General features: G+C 45.7%; 1 protein-coding gene and 1 long non-coding RNA gene across 5 annotated transcripts in view; both read left to right on the top strand.

Moving 5' to 3' along the window:
* Positions 1–22,296, top strand: part of LOC134481259 (uncharacterized) — a 48,256-nt gene extending 25,960 nt beyond the window's left edge. Inside the window, exon 2 of the long non-coding RNA XR_010056697.1 lies at positions 22,082–22,296. This is a non-coding gene — a long non-coding RNA (uncharacterized LOC134481259). The remainder of the gene's footprint in view (positions 1–22,081) is intronic.
* The window catches only part of Mtus2 (microtubule associated scaffold protein 2), a 373,086-nt gene that overhangs the window by 218,072 nt on the left and 131,232 nt on the right, over positions 1–23,782 (top strand). The window lies entirely within an intron of this gene.

Genomic DNA, 23,782 nt, shown 5'->3' with positions numbered 1-23,782 from the left:
AGGGGAGGGGCCTAAACTGGGAACAATCAATTCCAGGAAGTCATTTATGGGCCTCAACAGCCCTGCTTGAGCTCTCTTTCCTTAACACCATGTATCCCTGTCTGGTCCTAGTGGTGACAAGTGCCTGCTGATGTGACCACGTCTATTCAGGTGACAAGAGCAAATGACTGTCTTCAAGAGCCAGCAGCATAGTGAGTGGCAGGGAGTGGCCTGTACCACTGACACCCTGAGTCGGCCTCACAAAGGAACATCGATATGGAAGGTTTAGCACGGATCTGTAGGAAGCTGTCTTGTTCGTTTGTTATGAGAGAGAGGTCATGTGTGTGGAGGTCAGAGGACAACCTACAAGAGTCAGCTTTCTCTCTCCTTCTATCAGATGGGTCCTGGGGATTGAACTCACATCATCAGGCTTGGCAGCAAGCTCCTTAGCCAACTTGCTGGCCCCCAAAGTTGGCTGCTTAATGCTGGCGCTCTCAGGCTGCGTCGGAGTCTTGTCAGAAGGCTTCAGAGAATGATCCTTCCTGTTTCTGTGCAGCAGAACTTCAGTGGTTTTAGGTTTATGAGTGTGATTAATGGATCAAAACAGAATAAATATTACCCAGTTGCCAGGTCTGGCACTATCATAATAAAATTCATATGAATGGTTTTAATGTGTTTCCCAGTAAAATGAAATTGCTTTCAAAGATATTATGAATATTTCTGGTACGTGTGGAATTTTTACAAAAACGTAAAATCCGAAAACTTTCCTTGAACATTTTTTTTTCTCATGATAGAAAATAAGGACAAGTCTCTCTTGCTTCTCGTTTTGATGTTCCCGAGACATGGTCCGTACCAAGTGCCTATCTTCAGTACAGTGATTAAATTGATTGGCTTCAGTTTTTCCAGCCACCCTTGTCTCTGCTCATGTTGGTTAACTGATATGTTTGTCCCTTTTTCCCTTGGGCTCCCCTCCCTGGGGACTGTGATGGGGACATTTTCCCAGATTTTAATAATCTCTGAGAAAGGTGCAGATGACTGTGGCTTGCAGTGGACTTAACCAGAGGGGAAATTCTGCTGAGACCCATATCTCCTTCTCTCTCCCTCCTTCTTCCTCTTCCCGTAAACCCCCATCCCCATGCCTTCTTCCTTGAAGACATCTTGGCACCTAATTTCAACCCAGCCCAAACTGGTGACTGAGGCTGAGAAGTCTGTGCAGAATGCACTTCCTACTTACATGCACTGTGACGTAGGTGCTGGCATAACTGGGATGCAGTCTCACCAGTTAAAGTGTGCAGAACTCATCCTAGGTCCTCCACCACCCCTAGAAGGCACCAGCTATTCCTCCTCCATATTGACTTAGAATTGGCTTGCGGCATGCTGAAGCCCAGCGACTGTTCCTTGGGATCACACCCTGTGTTGGGGTACTGTTTAGATTCTTGAGACACAGCAGGGAGGAAAATATTCTGCCTTTCTGGAGCTTACTTCTAGAAGATGGAGCAAAAATAAGAAAATGCACGTCCATGGGTGATAAATATGAAGAATTAAAAAAGAAAAGGTAAGAAATCAGAAACTCGGAGTAAGCTGGAAATTAAAATTGGGTAGAAGGTCGAATTTAGCAAAGCGTTGGAAATGATAATGGAGTTGACGGAGCTCGTTTCTGGAGAACATACACTGGGGAGATGTTAAGGCCGTTAACACACACTAAGGAAGCTCAATGCATTCTGGGTTGAGCGTAGCCACTCAGTAGGGCCATTGTAGTAATGCAGGCAGGACGTCGTATGAATTGGACCAAGAGGCTTGGTAAGGAGTGGGCAGGTTAAGGGCTGTGTTTGGGGGCTGAGGCACCAGCTCCCATTGGAACTGTCAATTAGATTGTAACTGTCACTTAGACTTCCAGATGCACAGTGAGCGGAAGAGCCTGGAAGTTCAGGGGAGAAATGGAGATGGAGAGATACAGCCGAGCCCTGTAACAGAAGGCGTTTAGCCCTGGGACGCTCCATTCCACTGACTGGGATAAAACTGCCGTGGCTGGCTTTCCCACTCAGACGTGCAAACAGCCAGGGCAGGAATGCATACTTGAGAGCCTCTGTGGGGATGTCCTCAGAGGCTAGGGACATCCAAGACAGACCTTCCCTGCTAACATAGACCTGTCTGTGGATTAACTTAGCTGATCTCTGTTCTTTTAAATGGCTCCATGATTTTATATATGTATATGTGTGTGTGTATCTATCTATCTATCTATCTATCTATCTATCTATCTATCTATCTATCTATCTCTATCTATCTATCTATCTATCATATGCATGTGTATATAGATATACATACATAATTTATGTGTATTTTTTTTCTTTTTTTCGGAGTTGGGGACCAAACCCAGGGCCTTGTGCTTGCTAGGCAAGCGCTCTACCACTGAGCTAAATCCCCAACCCATGTGTATGGTTTAATACGTTGTATATATATGTGACTTGTGTGTATGTATGCGTATAGGTGTACATATATAATTTACTTATGAACATGTATGCAATCTGTCTCCCAGTGGAGGTAGTCCTTAAGTATAACCCTTCCTCTGGCTGAAAACTTTCTTCAGTGCTAAACCCACTTGGAAGTGGTTGCTTTCTTGTACTGATGAGCTGAGCGGGTCTATACCATTCTAAAATGTGTATGTTGAAGTCCTGCCTCGTAGTGTGATGGCGTTTGGAGGTTATTGTGTTCGGTGATGTCAAGAGGGGGTAGGTACCCACCATAGTGGAATTAGTGTCCTTGGAAGAAGAAAAGAGCTCTGGCTTTCCTGAGCCATGCAGGGTACAGTAAGATGCCCGGGCCATCTGCATGTAAGCAAGGTTGATCTCTCTAGGACCTGACTCTGCCGGTCCCTCCATCTTGGGCATTCAGTCTCTGAGACTCTGAGAGATGAGTTTGTAGAAAATGCCTGTGTCCTATTCGACTGTCGCAGCCAGAGGTGTTGTAGGTATTCGCAGATGATAGCAGGCTACACAAAGCTGACCATCACTTTGTGTGGACTTTTAATACTGCGAGCTTTTCATATATTAACCCTGACCACGAGCCCAATTTCAACCTACTACTCAGATAGAAAAACTGAGGCAGAAAGGGCTGAAGCATGCTCCTTACCTTTCTAAGCCAGCACTCAGCAAAGCTGGATTCAAGCCCAAGCAGTTTGGGATTTGAGGCCCCCGTGCCATGCTGTCTGTGGTGAGCCCTGTGCTGGAAGCTGGCTTGGAAGATGTTCTGTCCAAAGTCATATGGCCTGGCTGTGGCTTTGGTGGTGACCCCAGGAGGCCACACTGGAAGGCACGGGTGTGAGCAACAGTGTGCTAGCGTGTGGTGGTGTATTGGCTGAACTGGGCAGAATGCAGATGCTCTTGGCACTGTGCTCTCTGCATACTCTGCGAATCTCAAGCCTGAATGTCTCCTGCGTGTGCTGGTCTGTGCTGGATTTTCCACATCCTGGGGTTCCCCAGTGCCAATGTTCTGCCACTCTGTCAGCAAAGAGCCACTTTGGAGGTGTTTCTGGCAATCTAGACCCCCATTTACTGAGACCTGTGATGTCATTGTGGTGGATTTTGGCAGTGATGCAAGCGTCCATTGCAAGCCTGGCCAATCCCATCCCATCCCAATCTCGAGGTGATTCTCCTTGAGAAGACACGAACTGTTGGCCTTCCGGCATTGGCTCTGACTGCAGGACAGCCATCAGAAACTGTTCAGGTGAGCAATCATGTCACCTGCCACTTCAATGTAAGGAGCCATTCACCTGAAGCTGTCTCATGGCTATGTGGCAGGTAACACCCAGGAGTTTGTGAACAGTATTTTCGGGGAGAGTGTCCAGGCCTGCTGCTGTTACTCGCTTGCCTAATTGTCTCCATCTTTAACCTCCTTGGTTATCCAGGACAACTAGATTGAGTTTGAGGGTGTCTTTTTGTCTGATGGCAAACATCCAAAGTAACAGAAAAACGTCTGAAAGAATGTCAGTTCTTGGTGGCTTCGATATTCCTGCTCCCTCCCTGGCAGCTACAGGGGCTCCCCACGATCCCTGCTACCCAGGCAGTTCCTCTGCAGGGTTTGTAAAGGGAGACAGACTACAGTAAAAATGGCAGGCTGGGAAGTGGGAGATGAGCCGCTGGGTCCAAGAGATGATCTGGAGTCAGATGGGAGCTAGACATGACCCCTTAGTCCTCTCAGCAAATCCTAGCCGTGGGCTACCCTGAGGTATCTGGCAAATTGTCTGTTCTTTGGCTCAGACAGGGAGAAAAAGTAAGTTTCTTTGTATCTCTTAGATTGGGTTGGGTATGGCTGCACCGTTGCTGGTAATGACCATGGCGTTTTATAATCGCTAATCTCTGTGCTCTCTCTAGTGAGGATTCCTGTAGTGGGCGCGTTGGGGTTTCGATGCAGTGAGCATACTGCAGCCAGTATTTCCCAAGTGGTAAATAAACGCAGGAGAGATGTTAACAGCGCGCAGGTGTGTGAGGACGCCATAAATCTTGGAATATGCTTTGTGCCGAAATATTTTATTGCAGCCTTGGTGGCACTTGAGGAAAATTCATTGGGTAGTAAATCACTCAGATTAAGTAATTTCAGCGCATGTGTGTGTGTGCTCATAAAGTTCATCTAGGTCTTAACTGTTTCGATCAGGTTTTATGAGACTTCTGTGCTTGGAATTTAATGAGGGCGTGCTTTGGTAGGGGGTCTGTGTTAGTTAAAGATACAAAACAATAGGCTTGCCACTCGTTTCAGGGCCTGAAACCTTTTTGTTAAAAATGCTAACCATGGAGGGGCTGGGGATTTAGCTCAGTGGTAGAGCGCTTACCTAGGAAGCGCAAGGCCCTGGGTTCGGTCCCCAGCTCCAAAAAAAAGAACAAAAAAAAAAATGCTAACCATGGGAGCATTTCAATATCCCATTTCCTGGAAATTCCAGCTATTTATTTATTTTTAAATATACATACATGTATAATACATACTTACATAAATAATACATATGAGTACACTGTAGCTGCCTTCAGACACACCAGAAGATGGCATCGGATCCATTACAAATGGTTGTGAGCCACCATGTGGTTGTTGGCCATTGCTCTCCCAGGCTCTGTCCTGGTTGCATAGAGAAGCTCAGGGCTCTCCATGATGCACAGACATTGCACAGTGCAGAAGATAAAGCCGGGCGGTGACTGAAGGGGAGGTTTGGAACGGAAGGGTGTTTGGAGTTGAGGCAAACTTCACAGTCACCTTCGATGAAGCCGTCAATGAACGTTTTGTCCTGTTCAGAATCAAATCCCAGTCGCCAGGATGGAGTCAAACTCCATCGCTGTCTGTCTTCGGCAGTTAGAGGCTGATGGGAAGGAAGGGAAGGCTGGAGAGGTGGCTCAGTGCTCAAGAACACCCGCGGCTCTCGCCAGGATCTGGGTTGGGTTCCCAGAACCCGCTTGGCAGCTTGCAAGTGTCTGGCGCCAGTTCCACAGAATACACTACCCTCTTCTGTTCTCCGCAGTCACTAGACACATAGATGGCCCACAAATACACATGCAAGCACTTGTGCACATCGAAATAATATATACATTATTTTTCTTTAAATGAAATATAATATAATCCCAGTGAGGTCAGAGACACTGTCAGAAGGCAGCATCTTGAGGCAGAGAAAAAAACAAAACAGGAAAACAAACAGAGTGCAAAAGCCTTTCGATATGTTGAAAGGACCATAAGAAGTTGGTGTTTTATGATGGGGAAACTGGGAGGCGAGGCTGAAAATTGGTTTGCGGAGAGCCCTAAAGAAAGGTCGTGTTGAGAGCTTGCTATGGAGCCTGAAACCAGAGGGTTTGAAAGGTGACAGATGCGTGGGACTTATGTTCTAAAGAGATCATTCTGGCAACGGGAGAGGGAGGATTGTCAAGGCTCAGAATCACAGCCACTGTCAGAAAATTCAAAGCAACACATGTGGGCTAACCTGCTGCAAATTTAATAGATCCAAGAAAAGGATCTGTAGGTAGGTCCATACTTTATTAGATTTTGTAACTTTAATTTTTTTAAATCCTATTTTTAATGATGATTTTTACACATTTTAACCTCCCCTTTAGCCTACAACCCACCAGAGGTAGCAGGAAAGAAAGGATACATGGGGAGTGGACCTGTTTAGAAAGGTTCTTTGAAGCAGCTCCCGTCTGTTGTCTGGAAATCAGCAGGTCAGTTCACAGGTCAGCAGTGGCAGCTCAATCCACTGGCAAACATCTCACAGATACACCAGCGGTCCAGTATGGTAGAGTCGGGTTAGCAACTGGGGTGGCACAACCTAGCAGAGACAGGCAGGCTTCAGCCTTGGCTCAAGTCAGCCAGGAGGGACCAACAGGAGCACCAGGAGAAGCTCTTAGCTGTGCCTCTCTCAGGGAAGCGAAGATCAGCGGAGACTCAAGACCCAAGCATTGCACAGCTAGCTGTGCCAGCAAGCCAAACTCTATCTCCTCACTCTGTGGAGTCTTATTTATACCCTCCAAGCATCATGTGTCCTTCACTGGTCTAGCCTCAGCACACCTCTTGCCTCAGCACGTGTGTCTATCTCAGCTCAACTATGCAATGTAAGGCGGACCAATACGTGTGTGGTGTGTATGTGTGTGTGTGTGTGTGTGTGTGTGTGTGTGTGTGTGTGTGTGTGGTGTGTGTGTGTGTGTGTGGTGTGTGTGTGTGTGGTGTGTGTGTGTGGTGTGTGTGTGTGTGTGTGGTGTGTGTGTATACATATATATATTATAATGATCATTATATATAATGATCAATATGTCTGTGAAATATGTGTATCTCAGAGGGTTAATGCTGCTGGCATAGTAGTACCCGTCTGTAATCCTAGTGCCCCTGTGATGAGAGAGGAAGGTGGAGACTGGAGAATCCTGGGACGCTCGTAGGTCAGCTAGCTTGGTGTGTGCAGCAGCTAACAACAGCGGAACTTTGTCCCAAACAAGAAGGAGGATGAGGACTGACGTCAGGGCTGTCCTCACGTCTCCATACGTGTGCTATGGCACATGTGTGCCCACACACAAACATGTATGTGTGTTTATCTACACTGTCTATTTCTAGAACTATTTTAGTCTGCAAAAATGGAATTCTGTATTTGTTAAAAAAACAGCTTCTGGGGTTGGGGATTTAGCTCAGCAGTAGAGCGCTTGCCTAGCAGGCACAAGGCCCTGGGTTCGGTCCCCAGCTCCGGAAAAAACAAAACAAAACAAAAAAAAAGCTCCGATTGACTTCCATCCTGTCTTTATAAGTTCGAGTACTTTAGAAACCCCATTTAAGTGGAATTGTACTGTCTTTGTCTCTCGGTGAGTGGCTTGTTTCTCTTAACATACCATCCACTCATGTGTTGACTTACAGGGTGACTCTTTGGGAAGCCCACACCCATGCTCTGGGATATGTCTTTCTGGGCATTCTCTTTCTTTTAGACTTAGCTTTTACGTCTATATTAAAACATCTCTCCTGGATGGTGCTGACACTCTTTTCTGCTTTGAAGCCAAAAACCCACAGTTTGTCCTGAGTCCAGAGCCCTAAAAGACTAAGGATGTCTACTCTCTCTACTCCCCAGGGTGTGGCTAAAGTGAGGAACGGAAGAGAAGGAGGCCATCTGGAGTGGCAGTGGTGTGGGATGTTGTTCTAGGGCAGGAAAAACACCAGAAAACACAGGTTCCATGGAAGATAGAGTCCCCGAGATGAACAGATGTCAGAACATCTGTATTGTGTTCTTTGGGTTTTAGTGTTCTGTTTGGGGAGGGAGGTTCAAAACAGGGCTTCTCCTTGTAGCCCTGGCTGTCCTGGAACTTCCTCTGTAGACCAGGCTGGCCTCAAACTCAGAGATCCGCCTGCCTCTGCCTCTCAAGTGCTGGGATTAAAGGTGTGCCGGGCATGTATTGTGCTGTTAACCCAAGTGAGTATTGCTGCCCCATTAGAGGCCAAGGGGACTCTGGGAGAGACAAGGGAGGTGCAGAGAGAATGGACTACAGAGAGAAGAACCAGAGGAAGAATGGAGAGGAAATTTACTTTGTGGAGGTTCTCCTGGAGATCTCTGCTCAAGAGCAACCGCATTGCCTTTAAGAATCCAGATTGAGAAAAAAAAAAAAAAAGAATCCAGATTGCAGCACCAACATGTTTCAGGGGTGTCTTGGTTCTGCTTAGGGTCTCTCGTTCTTCCACCATTGCCAAAAGAACTCAAGCCACCAGGAGAGATGCGGTGGGCAAGATCATGTAGTGAAGGCGAATGGAGCCATTCATTCAAGACAAGATCGGCCCAGGAGGTGTGGGGCTCATGTGTCTTTGTATCTGTCCCTTCAGCTTCTGTGTGCGGCATCTGTCCCCAACTGACGTGCTTAAAATGTGCCTTCTCCCCTCTACTCTCCCTTAAACCAATTTGAACCGGAAGCTATTCATTCCTTTTATTGGCAAGCTCAAGTGAACGGCTAATGTCACGGCCCCTGGCTCTGTCCCATCCCCTTCCATTCGGAACTGAAACCTCACAGTGACTCAAACTCCTGTTCCACAAGACACTTCAACTCATTCAGTCATGGCACCGGGATGTATTAGCATGGGAGAGAGCAGCCACGGCTCCTGGTCACTGTGTCTACGGCATTAGGAGACCAGGGAAGAGGGAAGAGCTGCTTGCGTCTCACTGCCTGCAAAGCACAGAGAGTCCCTGTCCCCTGTAATGGTCCCCTCCCCACCCCACCCCCACACTAAGAGCCTAGAGGGCCCTGGATTCAAGTCCCGCCTCATCCATAGGTCCTCTCTCCATTCTGGTTCTCAGTTCTGTCCTTACTTGGAAGGTGACTCCTATGAATGGGATTAATATTTCAGTCTGTAGTTGACCCATGTGTGGAGTCAAGGCTGCCCAGCGGGTAGATTGCACTTTGCCATGCCAGTGGGTTCCCAGGCATGAGTAACAGTCCCTAGTGTTCACCGATCCCTTGGAGCCTTGCTGTGACCTTTCACCTCCGCTCCCACCTGCCTTTGCAGTGACAGAATCCAGGCCGAGAGTCTGTTGGTGAGTGACGTCACAATCCATGCCCTAGAACAGCAGGATCAGAAAGAGGTGTCTGAATAGATTATATGAGCCGTAAGAGCGAACAGTGGTGGTGGCGTTAAATAGCTGAAAGGAATTCTCTGTCGTTTCCTTAACACATAAAATCAACATCAGAATGGTTTCTGCCAGCCTTGGTAGGGTTCAAGGAAGTCTGACCCTCAGGAATTATTGCTGTGCTCGGGTGCTGACTAAAGGAATCCCTTCCATTAATAAGCAGGGAGACATCATGGAGTTAATTTGCCTGCAAGTGCTCCATACTCAGGGAACCGACCAAGAAAGAAATCACACCTCCCTTTAGTAAACACCCTGTGCTAATTGTTTTGTGATTTGGACAAAACATAGCAATGCCAATCAACCTGGAATCGATCTGTACTTTAGAGTCAGGCACGTGTGTGCAAACTGTCATGCTATGTTTCAGCTCATGTTGGCTGGAAGACGTTTTGTAAAGGTGGGATTAGCCTGTGTCTCATTGTCCCCAGGCCATATGACCTGTGCCCATGGACAGTGTCATCTTCTTTAGGTGGCGTTCCGTGTTCACATTCACTTTTAACTTCAATTCATCAAACAGTGTTCCTGCCTGGGAGCAAGAAAGGTGGGTAATGTGCTTGCCCATCAGGCATGGGGCTCTGGGCTTTATCGCCAACATGGAAAAATAATGTTTAAGGATACAGAATAATAAATTCATATCCCCTGGGAAACAGGGAGTGAGCTTTCATCAAACAGTGTGGCGAGACTCATGTGCTCAACTTCGAAGTGGCTTTTCATATTTAATATTTAAAATTGGCAAAAGAGGCTGCAGTGTTTTATCTGCAATGTTAAAATATCAAAGCTTCTCCGAGGGAGGATTGGGACAGCTATGCTGTCCCTCGGACAACCCCTCCTCACCCCCATCACTTGACACTTCAAGGAAACCCGTTGGAATTCCCAAAACAGAATCTAGATTCTTTTCTTTGATGTCTTTAAATTTTAAACATGAGATAAACATTAAATTTTCCTTCAAAAGCTTTGAAGACTGTAGAAGGCTTTATCAGAGTTCTCAGAAGGCCGAAATAAGTTCTTCAAAACTTGAATTGCTTTTATTTTTAACTACTGAAGTCTTAGCTTGGGGAATGAAAGATGTCCCTTATGTCTTTTGGTAGCCAAGAGGGTACTTTGAATACATGGGAGCCACACAGATAACATTGTTAAAACTTTTTTTAAATGCTCAGAGATGGCTGAGAGGGTGATGTTTAACCATGGAGTCTGTAGAAAACGATCATCTTACAGACAACATTGATGGCAATCCAGAAGCACACTCTCTGTCTGTCTCTGTCTCTCTGTCTCTGTCTCTGTCTCTCTCTGTGTCTCTCTGTGTCTCTCTGTGTCTCTCTCTGTCTCTCTCTGTCTCTCTCTGTCTCTCTCTCTCTCTCTCTCTCTCTCTCTCTCTCTCTCTCTCTCTCTCTCTCTCTCATCCTATACATCCTACACAGGGCTCACACCTGTGTCCTTACACATTGAAAGGGATCCTCCCAGGTTTGCCTCTCAGCATTGGCTAATGGCCTTCTTACCACAGTGAATGAACTTATGGATCCAGGGCAGGTCTCTTGAGGTCCCACTGTGTGGGACGGCAAAGGTATGACTTCTCTTTCAGCCAGGGACTGAGTCAAGAATTTGATCACAGCTGTGGAAAGTCCCCCACAAGACAGTTTTCAGTTTACCAACTGATAAAACCCGGAGGGCCCCTGCCTGTGAAGTCTAAGTTGGTATTTTTTCTTCTGTGGAAACCGGAGGAGAATAAGGTGACAGGAAGGGTATCTCCCAGCTGTGGAAGGAAGTTACTTTATCTGTGGAATGAGACCAAGCTTTAGCTAGTATACGCTGGACAAAACAAGGTCTATATGAAATTCTGACGTACTATGAACTGGTTCAACCTAGGGCTTCCAAGACGTAACGGAGAGGGGAGGCCGCCATATTTTCCAAGTAACCACACAGATTATAGTTACCATGATATTGTTTTAACTTACATTTAGGAATTACTGTTGACTTCTTGGAAAACCATTTGTCATTGTCAAGTTTACATGTTCCTTCTCATCTAGACTCTTATGCTGGGGAATCTCTCAGAAATAAAAGCTTTAGTGTGTACAGATATATATATGCATAGTGACCTCTAGGACCTCGTGCCCAGCAGTAACGTGAATGGCATTCTACAACAGAAAGTCTGGGGAGGTTGTCAATTCTGGGTCTGCCACAGAATATCGTCATATAGCCATTAAAGAGAATACATTGGAACCAGTGACTTGAAGGGATTTCTGTGATTCAAACAAAATGATATGTATATGTGTATGTGTGTTTTCAAAACAAATTCTCATACACATAAAATTAAAACACTGTCTCCTCTAATAGCATATATGTAGCACCTTTCAGTCCTATGAAAACTAGCCAACAAGGATGACTTCAGGAAGAAGGTTCACTGACTATTCTGTGTTGACAACCTTACCAATAGCTTTCTATATTTGGGGTCTAGTGTGGACGTCTGTGTAGAAGACTAGATATATTGTGGCAGTCAACACCTCAAGTCCTTCCTCTAGTTACTAAACATCAGAATTTCCCACCATGCTGAACACAAACAGATTCTTTTCAATGTTTTTCAAGAACAGCCGTTAGTAGTAGGCCTTGGTTTTATACAGTGCAAGTAAATGCACATTATCCATACGGAGTCTAATAATTCATCATTTATTAGGTTTGCCTTACATCTTAGTGCAAAACCTTTCTTTGGCATATGACTAAGTGAACAAACTCGTGACACCTCTCAAAGGTCGCCAAATGTTACATAATATAAATATGTTCTATTTTCTTAAGATTTATTTTTATTTTTCTGTATGTGTGCACGTGTCTATGTGAAAGGGTGCGGTCCGTGAGTGCTGGGGCCTCAGCCCCAACAGACGGTGTCAGATCTGGCTTTGAACTTCCCAGTGGTTGTGAGTCATCACAAGTGGGTGCTGGGACTCAAAATCAGGTCCTCTGGAAAACAGCAAGCTCCTTTAACCCCCGAGCCATCCCTCCAGCCAACGCACGCTCTATCTTATAGCATGAAATTGCTAGCCAGTGGGGGACTCTTTTAAGCTTCTTTAAAGAAAGCCAGCAATCAAACCAACCACGTGAGAGACTCAATACACAGAAAAAGCTGCAGTCTGTTTCACAAGCGCCGGGTTACACAGAAAGAACTTCCCGCCGCAATCTATTTCACAGGCATCATGGCCGGCACACCCTTTGGTCCTATCAAATTTCTTCCACGATACAGGCAAACACAGTTTACAGCATTCTCAGGAGTTACGGGGGAGAATGTCACACAGGATTCCACTTTTCATGCAGCTTGTCCTCCTCTGTTTCCCACTAGAGTTTCAGTGCTGAGTAACAGTGTTTCGAGACCTTGCTACTTACCAAAGGTTTCATCTGTGTTGCAAGAGATGTAATTATAGATACATCCAGAGAAGCATTCTTACAAGTTGCCATCCGCAAAATATGGGATGCTCGGGAGAATTTCACCTAAGTCATTCTGTCAGACTTGCAGCTTCTCTTGACTCTCAGAAATAAATCCCATAGAAAGCGTCTTTCTTGTGTTTGGTAAGTTTACATCACCAGATCTTCCCTTACACCAGTATTTACTGTGGTTTGTTTTAAATGGGATCCTGTGTCATGCACTCTTGTTGTGGACAGGCTCATTTGCATATCAAACATTTTATGTGGACATGAAGAATATTATCGTCTCCTGTTTTTTATGGTGCACTCCAGCTGTTTGCATTTGATTCGCCTTCCGTAGTCCTGCACTCCTGCTTTCAAGGTGGGCATAAGAAGCTTTCCACTCTCTTTTATATGGAACAATAAGAGAAACAAGAATATTGACAGCTGATCCAGGCCCTGAGCTGTGTAGACCAACAGTAGAGACAGTGGCCATATTCCGTTACTGCACCCTGTCCAATATGCCAGTCATGCCTCAACTTCAGCCAAGCGTCATACAGTGTTTGTGACTCCTCTGGGTTCTTGTCGTTGTTGTTGTTTTTAATAAAAGCTTAATATTAGGCTACCCATATGAAATCCCTCACTTTATTTTGCATTTATATTCCGGTTAGCATAGAAAACAGTTCGCTTTTGTTACAATCTTTCCATACATGTGTATCGTTTTCTGGACTTCGGCCAATCATGGCCCCTACTCATGCCCCGTTACCCTTTCTTGGTCTTCACATAATTCGCCATCTATTTACCTGTTATATACACATCTCTCTGTATTTCACATGTAGTAGAAAGTAGGTAGCATTTGTCTAGCACTCCCTACCCCCTTGCCCTCACTTGTCCCTCCCTGCTTCCCTTCAGATCCCTCCTCTCTTCCACATGGCCCTTTACTTTCAACTCATATAATGGTTTTAACCTGAGTTCTTCAAGTAAATGAAAACTGTGTGTATTCATCTGCTGTATTTAACTTAACAAGAGCTCCAGTTCCATGCACTTCCCATAAGTGGCAAAACTGCGTTCCTTACAACTGAATAAAGCCTCATTCCGCATGTATACTATCCTTTCTCACTTTTTCCTCCACTGATGGTCATCTAGATTTTTCTACAGCTTGTCTCTTGTGGATTGTGCTATAATAAGCCTACATAAGCAAGAACCCCTGTGCTAGGTTGACTTTAAATCCAGTGGGTATATTCCCAGGAGTGGTAGAGTGGGGTGTATGGCGAGGCCTCCCCAAACTTATTCCCGTGCTTGTTTTCATAGTGGGCACACATTTACGTTATTTCCGGCAGCATATAAACGTCCCTCCCCAAATGCATACCAGCGTTAGCTGTCCTTGCTGTTTCTAAAATTGCATGTGTCTATTTATTTATTGTGCGGGAACATGTGCATACACCATGAAATAGGTGTAGAGGTCAAAAGACAGTTTGTTCTCTCCTTCTACTGGGTAGGTCTCGGGATCGAGCTTGGGTCATCGGTCTAGACAGCAAGTGTCTTGACCTGTTGAGCCATCTTGCCAGTCCCCCTTTTTGTTTTTGCTGGTTCTGTTGTTGTTGCTGCTGCTGCTGTTACTGCCATTGTTATGCTAGCCATCCTGACAATGGTGAAGTAGAAATTCAATGTAAGCTTTAACTAGTCCTTTTCAAGTAGCTAAGGGTACTGAATGGCATCCATCTAATCTCAATATATATGCTGTTTGTATTTCTTCTTCTGAAAACCTACCTGTTCCCTTCCTATACCCATTTATTGACTGGTTTCTGAAGAGTTTGTGGCCCTAGCAGAATAGCCTGTTGGACTCCAGGTTTGAAGGTCTCAGCTTAGAACCCTGGTTCGACGGGGGTTTTGTGGCAATCGTTTCTAAGAGTGTTAAAGCTGGAAGTAACTTTAGGGTTTATAGAAAGTAGATGCTGAAAAGCAGGTCTGAGACCAGCTCCTAACCCCTGACCCTTGACCCCTGACCCCTGACCCCTGACCCCAGGTCAGGGCTTGACAGGTTTCAGGAAAAAGTTCTGTGCAGTAGGCACCAAGCACTGCTCTAACCAGACATCTAACCAGCAATGATAGTGATGTGTTTTGACTTGAAGTAACTGAGCCATTCTGTCCACCCTGCACAGTAGGTCTGAGTGCACAGTAGGTCTGACTATACAATGGGGAGGAAGCACTGGTACCACCTGGGGTTTCTCCCATTGCCTGTGATACAGCATTTTTTCCCGGCAGGTAGATCATTTTTGTTTCCACAACATCAGTCGCTCACCCTCCTGAGAAAGATGTCTGAACTATTATGAGGAGACACAAGGCGATCTTAGCTGGCTGTAGTGGACAGTGTGAATCCCAAGGTCACACTGCATTCCTGGTTAAACTCAGTGGGCCATAAAACAAACAGAAAGGGCTTGAATCCACAGGGAAGAGAAGTTGCCAAGGTTGGGAGGGACATCACGGGGGAAGCATAAAAGCATTCAGACTGCATTGTATACGTGTTTGAAATGTCAAAGAACAAATTTAATAAATATAAGAAATATGCAATAAATTATTTAGATACATGTGTCATGAAATCATTGCTCATAAGAGTTATAGTGTTTAAACTTAGTTTTTTTTTTCTTTAGCTGAATTGGGAGGGATTTGATGGAGTTGTTTTCTGGAGCTCATATTCCTGGCCAGAATGGGGAAGAAGGCCATGAGCCAGGCATGCATGTTAAGAGAAAGGTACTAAGATAATCCGGAAGTCTTTTCTGAGCAGAGCCAATATGCATCACATGCTCTAAGTATTTGGTCTAATGATTGAGCTTTCTGCTCTCATGTTCGGAATAAAGTTAACAAGATTTCACATTTGTAACTTACTCTTCCAGGGGCAACAGAATTCAGTCATTACCTGGCGCCATCTTGTGTTTTTTTGTGTTCTTTTAAAATGTATTTGCTGCATCCTGCGTAGTGGGGATGTGCAACTAAAAGCTGGGTTCTGTTTGGGCAGCCTCTGAGATTGACAGCTGTGAAGACTGACTGACAGTTGTGAGATTGACTGACACCTGTGAGATTGACAGCTGTGGGATTGACTGACAGCTGTGAGATTGACTGACAGCTGTGAGATTGACAGCAGGCACAGTTAAGTGATTCCCCAGCCCAACTTCCATTCTTCTCAGTTAGGATGAGTCTTTGAATGTATACAGAGCGAAATCCTCTGAGAAGGAAAGTTGGTAGAATGCTAGTGGAGACTGATGTTTTGCATTTCTTTTCCTGCAAGTTCGATCATGTGGAGCACAAAGCTATGTAATTATGTCCCCGATGCTGGAAAAGCTGGCATCAGGCTTTGTCTCAGGGCCTGGAGCAGGGAAAATCATGATTTTGTCCCCCCACTCACCCATAGACATTCCAAGCTTGCCATGATCCCATCTCTGCATGTTAATTCTGTCTCAAAAGCTGCTATTTCTAGGGAAGCCTGTCTGCTGTCTCTGGGACACAGAAATCTACCCTATGCCTTGAGGGCGAGTAGAAGAGAAGAGAAAACCCTTTCAAGTGCTTTGTGAAAAGCCGAAAGTCATTTTAGTCGCCCCTCATTTCAGAAGGTTATTGTCATCTGAGATAGACATTTGAAGGGTTGAAATGGGAGCCTGTCACCCTGCACCTCACGTGGCGAACAGAAGTAATAGGCAATTATTTTCATAGGTGTCTCAGGCAGGACCGAGTAAACCTTCTCGATATGAAGTATGGGGCTCTTCAATGAATTTCAAACAGCGTCAAGGGCCAGTCGTGATATTTACCACAGCGTATGTAGATTGGCTTTTCTGCTTGGAATGATAATATAGTTTCATAGTTGTTCTTTTTTCCTTTCTCTCTTTCTTTTAAGTCAAACGATAGAGAAAGCCAAGCAAAAAGGTTGTTTTCAGTTCTTTCCTCCAGTGGTTATTACACACCTACTATGTGCAAGTCTGTTGGTGGAGTTCATCAGTATTTGGAGAACCATGGCCCTGAGACTCTCATCACCCGTGACCCCTTACTCCTTGGAAAGTTCTCTGAGGGTTTATTCCGATTGGTATGCGTTTCTACACTGTCTCAGGTTACTGACACAGATCTACGGTGGATCTGATCTACCCAGTGGTCACACTTGGTGTTCAGTGATGGTGTATGCTCTATTCTGCAGTTGTTTAATGTCTTAGGGATTTCTTAAACTGTTCTTTTTTTTAAAAATGGGTACCTTCTGTTTTATTGTTTTATGGTGTTTGTGATATGTGTGTGCTGTGTGTGTATGTGTATGTGTGCAGATATGTGGCTGCCGGCACACAAGTATAGGATAAGAAGCCATGTTAGGTACCAGTGATCCCTTCCCACCTTGTATGAGGCAGTTTTATGCACACCAGGGGCGCTGACCCGTAACCTTCCAGAGATTTCCCTGTCTCCATCTCCCATCTTGTTATAGGGTCACTGCATAGGACAATGGCTAATCTTTCGTGTAAACTTGCCTGGTTAGGAAATGAGGGGGAGTTGAGCACTACACACCCCTGGCTCTTGAGAGGAGTAGTCCCTTAATTGAATCATCGGAAGATATTGAAGTAAGAGGTGGGGTTTTAGGACTTCTAGGTTGCCCTGGTTCTTTCCTGTATACCCCCTTTCTTTCTCTACTTCTTGCCTCCCAAGAAGAAAAAACTCTACTCTGCCCCATACTCCCACCCTGTGTATCAAGCTACACAAAGCCTAAGCACAGCTGGGATCCAAACTGTCTAAAACCACAAAGTAAATCCTTCCTCCTTTACACTGTTTCTCTGGGATATATCGATCACAGTGATACAGAGTAACTGATACATTTTTAATGTTCCCTTTTCAGCCGGGCAGGCTGTGGTGGATCTCTCCTCCTGAGGTGACACTCAGAAGCAGGCTGAGGCACTCCTCTGTGACTTTCCCTGGCAACGGATCCCTGGTTAAGTACACCAAGGGGTCCCTCAAACTGAGTCCTCCTGAAGTTAATGCAAACGCAGCCCTGTCGCACCACCAAGATTTCCTTGTTCATATAGAATCCCGTTTTCCTGCCCCTGAGCTGGTTTCTGTGAGACTTTTCTACTCCATACACTGGGGAGGCCTGCTGTCTTACTCTCCAGTTCAGTGTTGATTTTGTGCTGATGTTATTGACAGAGTGACTTTGTGTCTCTGAGCCATTGCCTCCTAGGGATTTTAATGTGTTTGTTAAGTGTATGAAGTCCCGGCTTTGAAATGGCATTCCTGAGGTGTGTACATCTTACCTTCACCTCCCTCCCCCCTCCACCTTCCCCCCTCTTCCTCTTTCCCGTTCCCTCCTTCCCCATAGCGTTCACCCGTTGGTTTCACACCCTACTTTGGACTTTTTTCATCTTCAGCCCAGCTCTGCATGTAAGAGAGAGCACGCCACACTTTTCTGTCTGGCTGCTGCTTTACGAAGCATAGCCGTCACGTTTGGTCCATTCCCTGCAAACGCACAATTGTCTTTCTTCTTTGTCTTTAAATGATTCAGCCTTTGTGCTTGCTTTTATTCAGGACTTGACTTTTCTATGCCTGTATTTTTTCCTCTCGTCTTTTAAAAATAGATATTTGCTTCCCCCGGAATTGATTGGAAAGCTGCACCTTGAGGTCAGGCTGATTTGTTACATGCTAGCTAGTCCCTTAGACACCGAGGAAACAGTTTCTCCCTTCTGCTTCTTCTTGAGCTGCCTCGGCCCCCCGCTGGGACCTCCCGAAACCTCTGCACTCTGGATTTGTCTGCCTCCCACTCTGTAATATCATGGCATTTGCTCTCCGGTGTCCTGACCTCTTCTTCTATTCCACATACCCCCCACCGTCTCAGGATTTATTCTCCAAGCCAGTCTTTGGGGGGGGGGGTTCTTTTCAAGGTCATTTCCCCTTGAAATAGGAATTAGCACTTCTGAAAGTGGGTCTCAGGTATTTCCAGTTAACTAGCCAGTTTTTCAAAGTTATTTGAAAGAGAGCATTTGTGTTCACTTACAACCTAGTCCAGCCCTATGCTTATTTACATCTTAACCTGGTTTTAGTTGGATGTTGCTGTTTATAGTATGAACTTTTAGGGTATATGGTTTACAATGAATCATTTTCCATCATTTCTAACACTGAAGATTTCCACTGAGTTTCTTATTTTGCTGAAGATCTGAAATGAGTAATACTAGTATTCATGACTTTTGAGGGCTTTGTTTGAGAATGCCTATGTATTCCCAACACACACACACACACACACACACACACACACACACACACACACACACACACGCTCGCACACAGAGCACATCACAAAAGGTAGGTTGGCAAAAAATGTGGAGTGAGGAACCCCAGTGCAGTGTTTGTGGTTATGTAAATTAGCTCATTTGTTATGTAAAATAGTATGTAAATATATCAATGGTTAGAAATACAAGGACCATATTGCGTGGCTAATCTTGGTGGTTAATTTGACCTCATCTCAAATCAACTAAAACACAGGCCACTGGGTACTCCTGTGAGGGATTTTCTGGCTCAGATTATTTTATCCAAGACCATCTTCCCTAAGGTAGAGGAGCAGAACTGTCTTGGGGGCAGCCCGCACAGAAGGATTTGGAAGGAAGACCTTGATTGAGCCTTTGGCCAGCTGACCTCACTCTTCCTGGCAAGTTCATCTATCCCAGGGCCATGGATATTAGATCGGTGTTCTTCAGGTAGACTGAAACCTGGCAGCCTCAGGAGGCCCATCCTCATCCCTATCCCCATCCTCATCCCCATCCCCATCCCCACTCCCAGCCCCACCCCCACCCCAGGCAACAGCCCCAGACTAAGAGTGTAGAGACATTCAGCCTCCTGGGTTGAAAAACTACTGGATTCCTAGCCTCTCATGGGTGAGGCAGCTGTGTTTGAACCACTCAGAGCACCACTTGTGAGCCAGTCTAATAAACCCCAGACGTATTTGCATATACATTCAACCCAGCAGTTCTGTTCCTATTGAGAGTCCTGGTTACAGTTCAGCAATCGCAGTGCTGGGACCTCTGCTCCCACCACATCTGATTGGCCACCATATTGTGTTGATCTCAGCTACTGAGTTTCTCCTGACTCTGTCCCTCTGTCCCTCTCGTTATCACTCCAACTCACACTACCGTTGTGCTGCTTTCTCAGTAATAATCTCCTCCAGCCTCCTCTCTGTGACCAGAATGGTTTTAGAGAGAGGCACACCAGATCCTATTGCTCTTTTCCTGCAATTCTTAGTGGCTTCTCCTAGCTCTTACATAGAAGCTAGACTCAGCTCCTTAGACCTCAGACCCTTGGCAGACTTAGGTGCCTTGAGTATCCCTGGATCCTCTCTTGACCCCACAGCCTCAGGACACCATCCTTCAGACAAATGACAATTTCATCCTTTCTCCCCAGTCATCTTGCCCCACTGACTTGAGCAATTCTCACTCATCCTCTGGGGTCATGTGATTTTTGAGAAGTCTCCCAGCTACTTCTCCCTGAAGATTAAGTTAGAGAGAGAGAGAGAGAGAGAGAGAGAGCATTTCTTCTCCAGACATTTTCTTCTCCATCGTTTCCATGATTTTCAACTATAGATTTTTATCAGCAAATCCATTCATCTGCTCCAAGGTTTACCAGATGTCTCCAATGAATGAGGGACAATCTCAGGTGCTGGAGACTCAACAGTGCGCAAAATAAACAAATCCCCTCAGAGCTGATATTCCAACTGGAGAAGACACAATCAATAAGTTAATATAGAAATTCCAAACACTTGATAGCATATTAGAAAGCGTGGCATTTTTGAATGTGCTTGACCCAGGGAGTGGCACTATTAGGAGGTGTGGCCTTGCTGGAGGAAGTGTGTCACGGAGGGGGTGGGCAATGAGACCCTCCTCCTAACCACATGGGAGCCAGTCTTCTCCTAACCTTCAGATGAAGGGATAGAACTCTCAGCTCCTCCTGCCCCATGCCTGCCTGGATGCTGCCATGCTCCTGCCTTGATGATAATGGACTGAACCTCTGATCCTGTAAGGCAGCCCCAATTAAATGTTGTCCTTATAAGAGTTGCCTTGGTCATGGTGTCTGTTCACAGCAGTAAAACTCTAAGCCAGGAGGTAAATCGAAGTAAATAGAAGTAGGGCAGGCAAGTTGATAGTGATGGGGTCTAGGGGTTGGTGGTGATTGTGGCTAACTGCGAATGATTTTAGTGCCATTACATTTCACATCTTCCTTCTTAAATGTTTAAGTCCTTGGCTTCTGCAATGCTATGGCACAGAGAGGGTTTGATTGACCAGGATATGTAGAAGAGTGAGGATAAATAAGTTGCCCGCAAAGTAGACATGACGGTGCATGCCTTTGACCCCAACGCTATGGAGGCAGAGGCAGGCAGGTCTCTGTGAGTTCAAGGACATCTGGAGCTACATAGTGAGCTCCAGGCCAGCCAAGACTACAGAGTGAGAGCTCTATCTCAAACAACGACAACAGCAGTGACAACGATAACAATGACAAGGACAAGAAGTCATCATAAAGATGGAAGATGAACCCAGGAAGAGGAGAATGAACTTGAGAAAAGTTTTACGTGATCCCTTTTTGGAGTTTTGATCAAGTGTAGAAATGCTTTGTCCAGAGCTGCCTGGCTATTGGTATTTGTAGTCAAGTTGTCCTGACGTCTCATGGTGCAGGACAGAAGCAAGTCCTACTGACATCAAGCCTTTCCACTCGGAAAACGGGCACCAACTGCTGCTCCGGGAGAGCCAAGCAGGAGGAATCTGCTTGGCAGGCTCGGTGCTTTGTTTGCACAGTGGTGGGATTTCCTTCCTGAAAAGCATCCATCAGAACGTAGCGGGGAAGATCTTCCAGTCCTATCCGTGTTTGGAAGAAAGCTCGACTCCTCTCCCAAGCCTCTCAGCCACTTAGCTTTCTGTCTGCATCGGTGATTCCTACATGGGACAAGAAAATAAAGTGCCACTTCACAGAAACAGGAAAACACTGCCAGCTCACATTACCTCTGCCTCATCTCCTCCTTCAGGGATACAGATCCGTGTGCCTGATCCAGAAGTGTCTAAGCGCCCTGTGCAGCCAGGGATGGCCAGAGTCCTTGCTTTCCTAGTCATTTCTCCAGACCTCCTCTGTGCTTTTAAAGTTGTAACGCTGCACAGTTGCTTTTTTAAATGAGCGCTCTTCCGAATTGCTTACGTGGACGCAAGGTACCCTGGGAATTGCAGTTCGACTGTTAGTTAACTCAGCAAAATGGTCTCCTATGTCACATGCAGGTGGGGTTCCGCAAATGGGGCCACTGTAATCACACCCCCCAGCACCAATGCTTGAGGCTGAAAGCAGGTGTCGGCAGGACCAGCCAAGGTGGGTTCTGAGCAGTTGGAGACCAAAAGGTCCAAACAGGGAAGGGCAAGGAAGGGACTTGAATCTTCACCGTTGTCGTTGAGATTAAATAAGAGTTTCCCATTTTGGATAAAATTATATGAGGATTTGCCTCACTGTCCAGTGAGTTTCTATTAGCAGGGCCCCACCTGTCATATTGTTACCCTGAAATTAAAATTCTATCTCCATGCAAAAGTAAAGTGCCTTTCCTTATCAATTATCAAATTTCAGGGAGACTCCAGGGTCCTGCTTCACTCACTGCAGACATCTGGTAAACCTCGGAGCAGATGAGTGGATGAGCTGATAAGGTCTAAAGAAGAAAATCGTGAGAAACTTGGGAAAGAAAAAGTATGGACTCTCTAACTTCCTTTGGCTCATTACCACGCCACCATTCATGCTAGAGTAACATTTGTCTGGAAAACAATAAAAACCAAATGACACTAGGGAAACAATTGGATTCCAACCATCTTTAAGGACCACACTAAAAGTCCTGACTTCCTCCTTGTGACTTACACGTACTTGTGCATGTTGAATTGACTAATAGGAGATGGAGCATTTCTCTGTGGTGTGTAGGCTCGTGCTGCTGCCATGGGGCAGACCTGGTGTTGACGTTGAGGTGAGAGCTAGCTTCAGAATCTTGTGTTAAGACCAGATTTTCAGGAGAGCCCATCAGGTTTTAGGCTGGCTCTAGTAACTTTAAAAACAAAAACTCCATTGATTTATTTGTGTGTGTGTGTGTATGTGTGTGTGTGTGTGTGTAAGTGTCTGTGTGTATGTCTTTTTGTGTGTGTGTGTGTGTGTGTGTATTTAAGTGTCTGTGTGTATGTCTTTTTGTGTGTGTGTGTCTGTGTGTACGTAAGTGTCTGTGTGTATGTCTTTTTGTGTGTGTGTGTCTTTGTGTGTGTATGTGTCTCTGTCTGTGTCTCTTTCTCTCTCTCTCTCTCTCTCTGTGTGTCTTTCTCTCTCTCTCTCTGTGTCTCTGTGTGTGTGTCTGTGTGTATGTCTGTGTGTGTGTGTGTCTGTGTGTATGTCTGTGTGTCTGTGTGTCTGTGTGTCTGTGTGTCTGTCTCTGTGTGTCTGTGTGTGTGTCTGTATCTGTGTGTGTGTGTGTCTCTGTGTGTCTGTGTGTGTGGGTTTCTGTGCATCACTTGCACACAGGTGCCTGAGGGGAGCAGCAGAGGGGATCTGATCTCCTGGAACTGGACTCATAGCCATTTATAAGTCACCTGCTGTGACAACTGGGAGCTGAACTCCCCTCGGTTAGAGCTGTGAGTGCCTTTAACCACTGAGCCATTTCTCCAGTCTGCTACCTGGGAAGCTTCCACTCGGAGCTGGACAGACAGACTTGCATCGTGACCTTGGATGTGTTTCCTCTGTAATCTAGCCAGACCCACATCATGCACTCAGCCACTCTGAGCTGCTGCCCTCTCCCGTGAATGGAGCAGACGACAGAGGATTGCTAGAGAGCATAGAGGCGAACACTCAGTAAGAGCCCCTTTGCCTGGAGGAAGCTGTCAATGGTGTGTAGAGGAAGTTCCTGGGTCATTGGATCCTGGGTCCCATGAGTCTTTGCTCTAAAGTCACTCTTTCTCTTTCCCCTTGTTTCCGAATTGACGTGAGAGATGAACCAGTCTCCAGCACAAGCTCCTTCTGTGAAGTAATTTGCTACCTTGGGCTCAAAGCAGTCTCTTTGAATCTCTGATGTCCTCTTCTGTCCTTAAGAGGATCATATGACTATGGGACATTCTCCTTCCATAAGTCACCTGTACCACAGAGTATAACTCAGGAATAAAATCCCTCTTATTCTCAGTCTGGGGCATTGTGGGGGTATGTCCACCAGGGGGCGCCAGTATAGGGCCACATGGTTGAGCACAATTGGCCATTATTTCAAATAAACATCTCCCTCCTTGGAGTAGGCTGTTTTCATTCCTA

Source organism: Rattus norvegicus, chromosome 12 (genome assembly GCF_036323735.1).
Source record: "Rattus norvegicus strain BN/NHsdMcwi chromosome 12, GRCr8, whole genome shotgun sequence".
NCBI lineage: Eukaryota > Metazoa > Chordata > Mammalia > Rodentia > Muridae > Rattus > Rattus norvegicus.
Note: the sequence above shows the minus strand (reverse complement) of the source record. Positions and strands in the feature narration are given on the sequence as shown.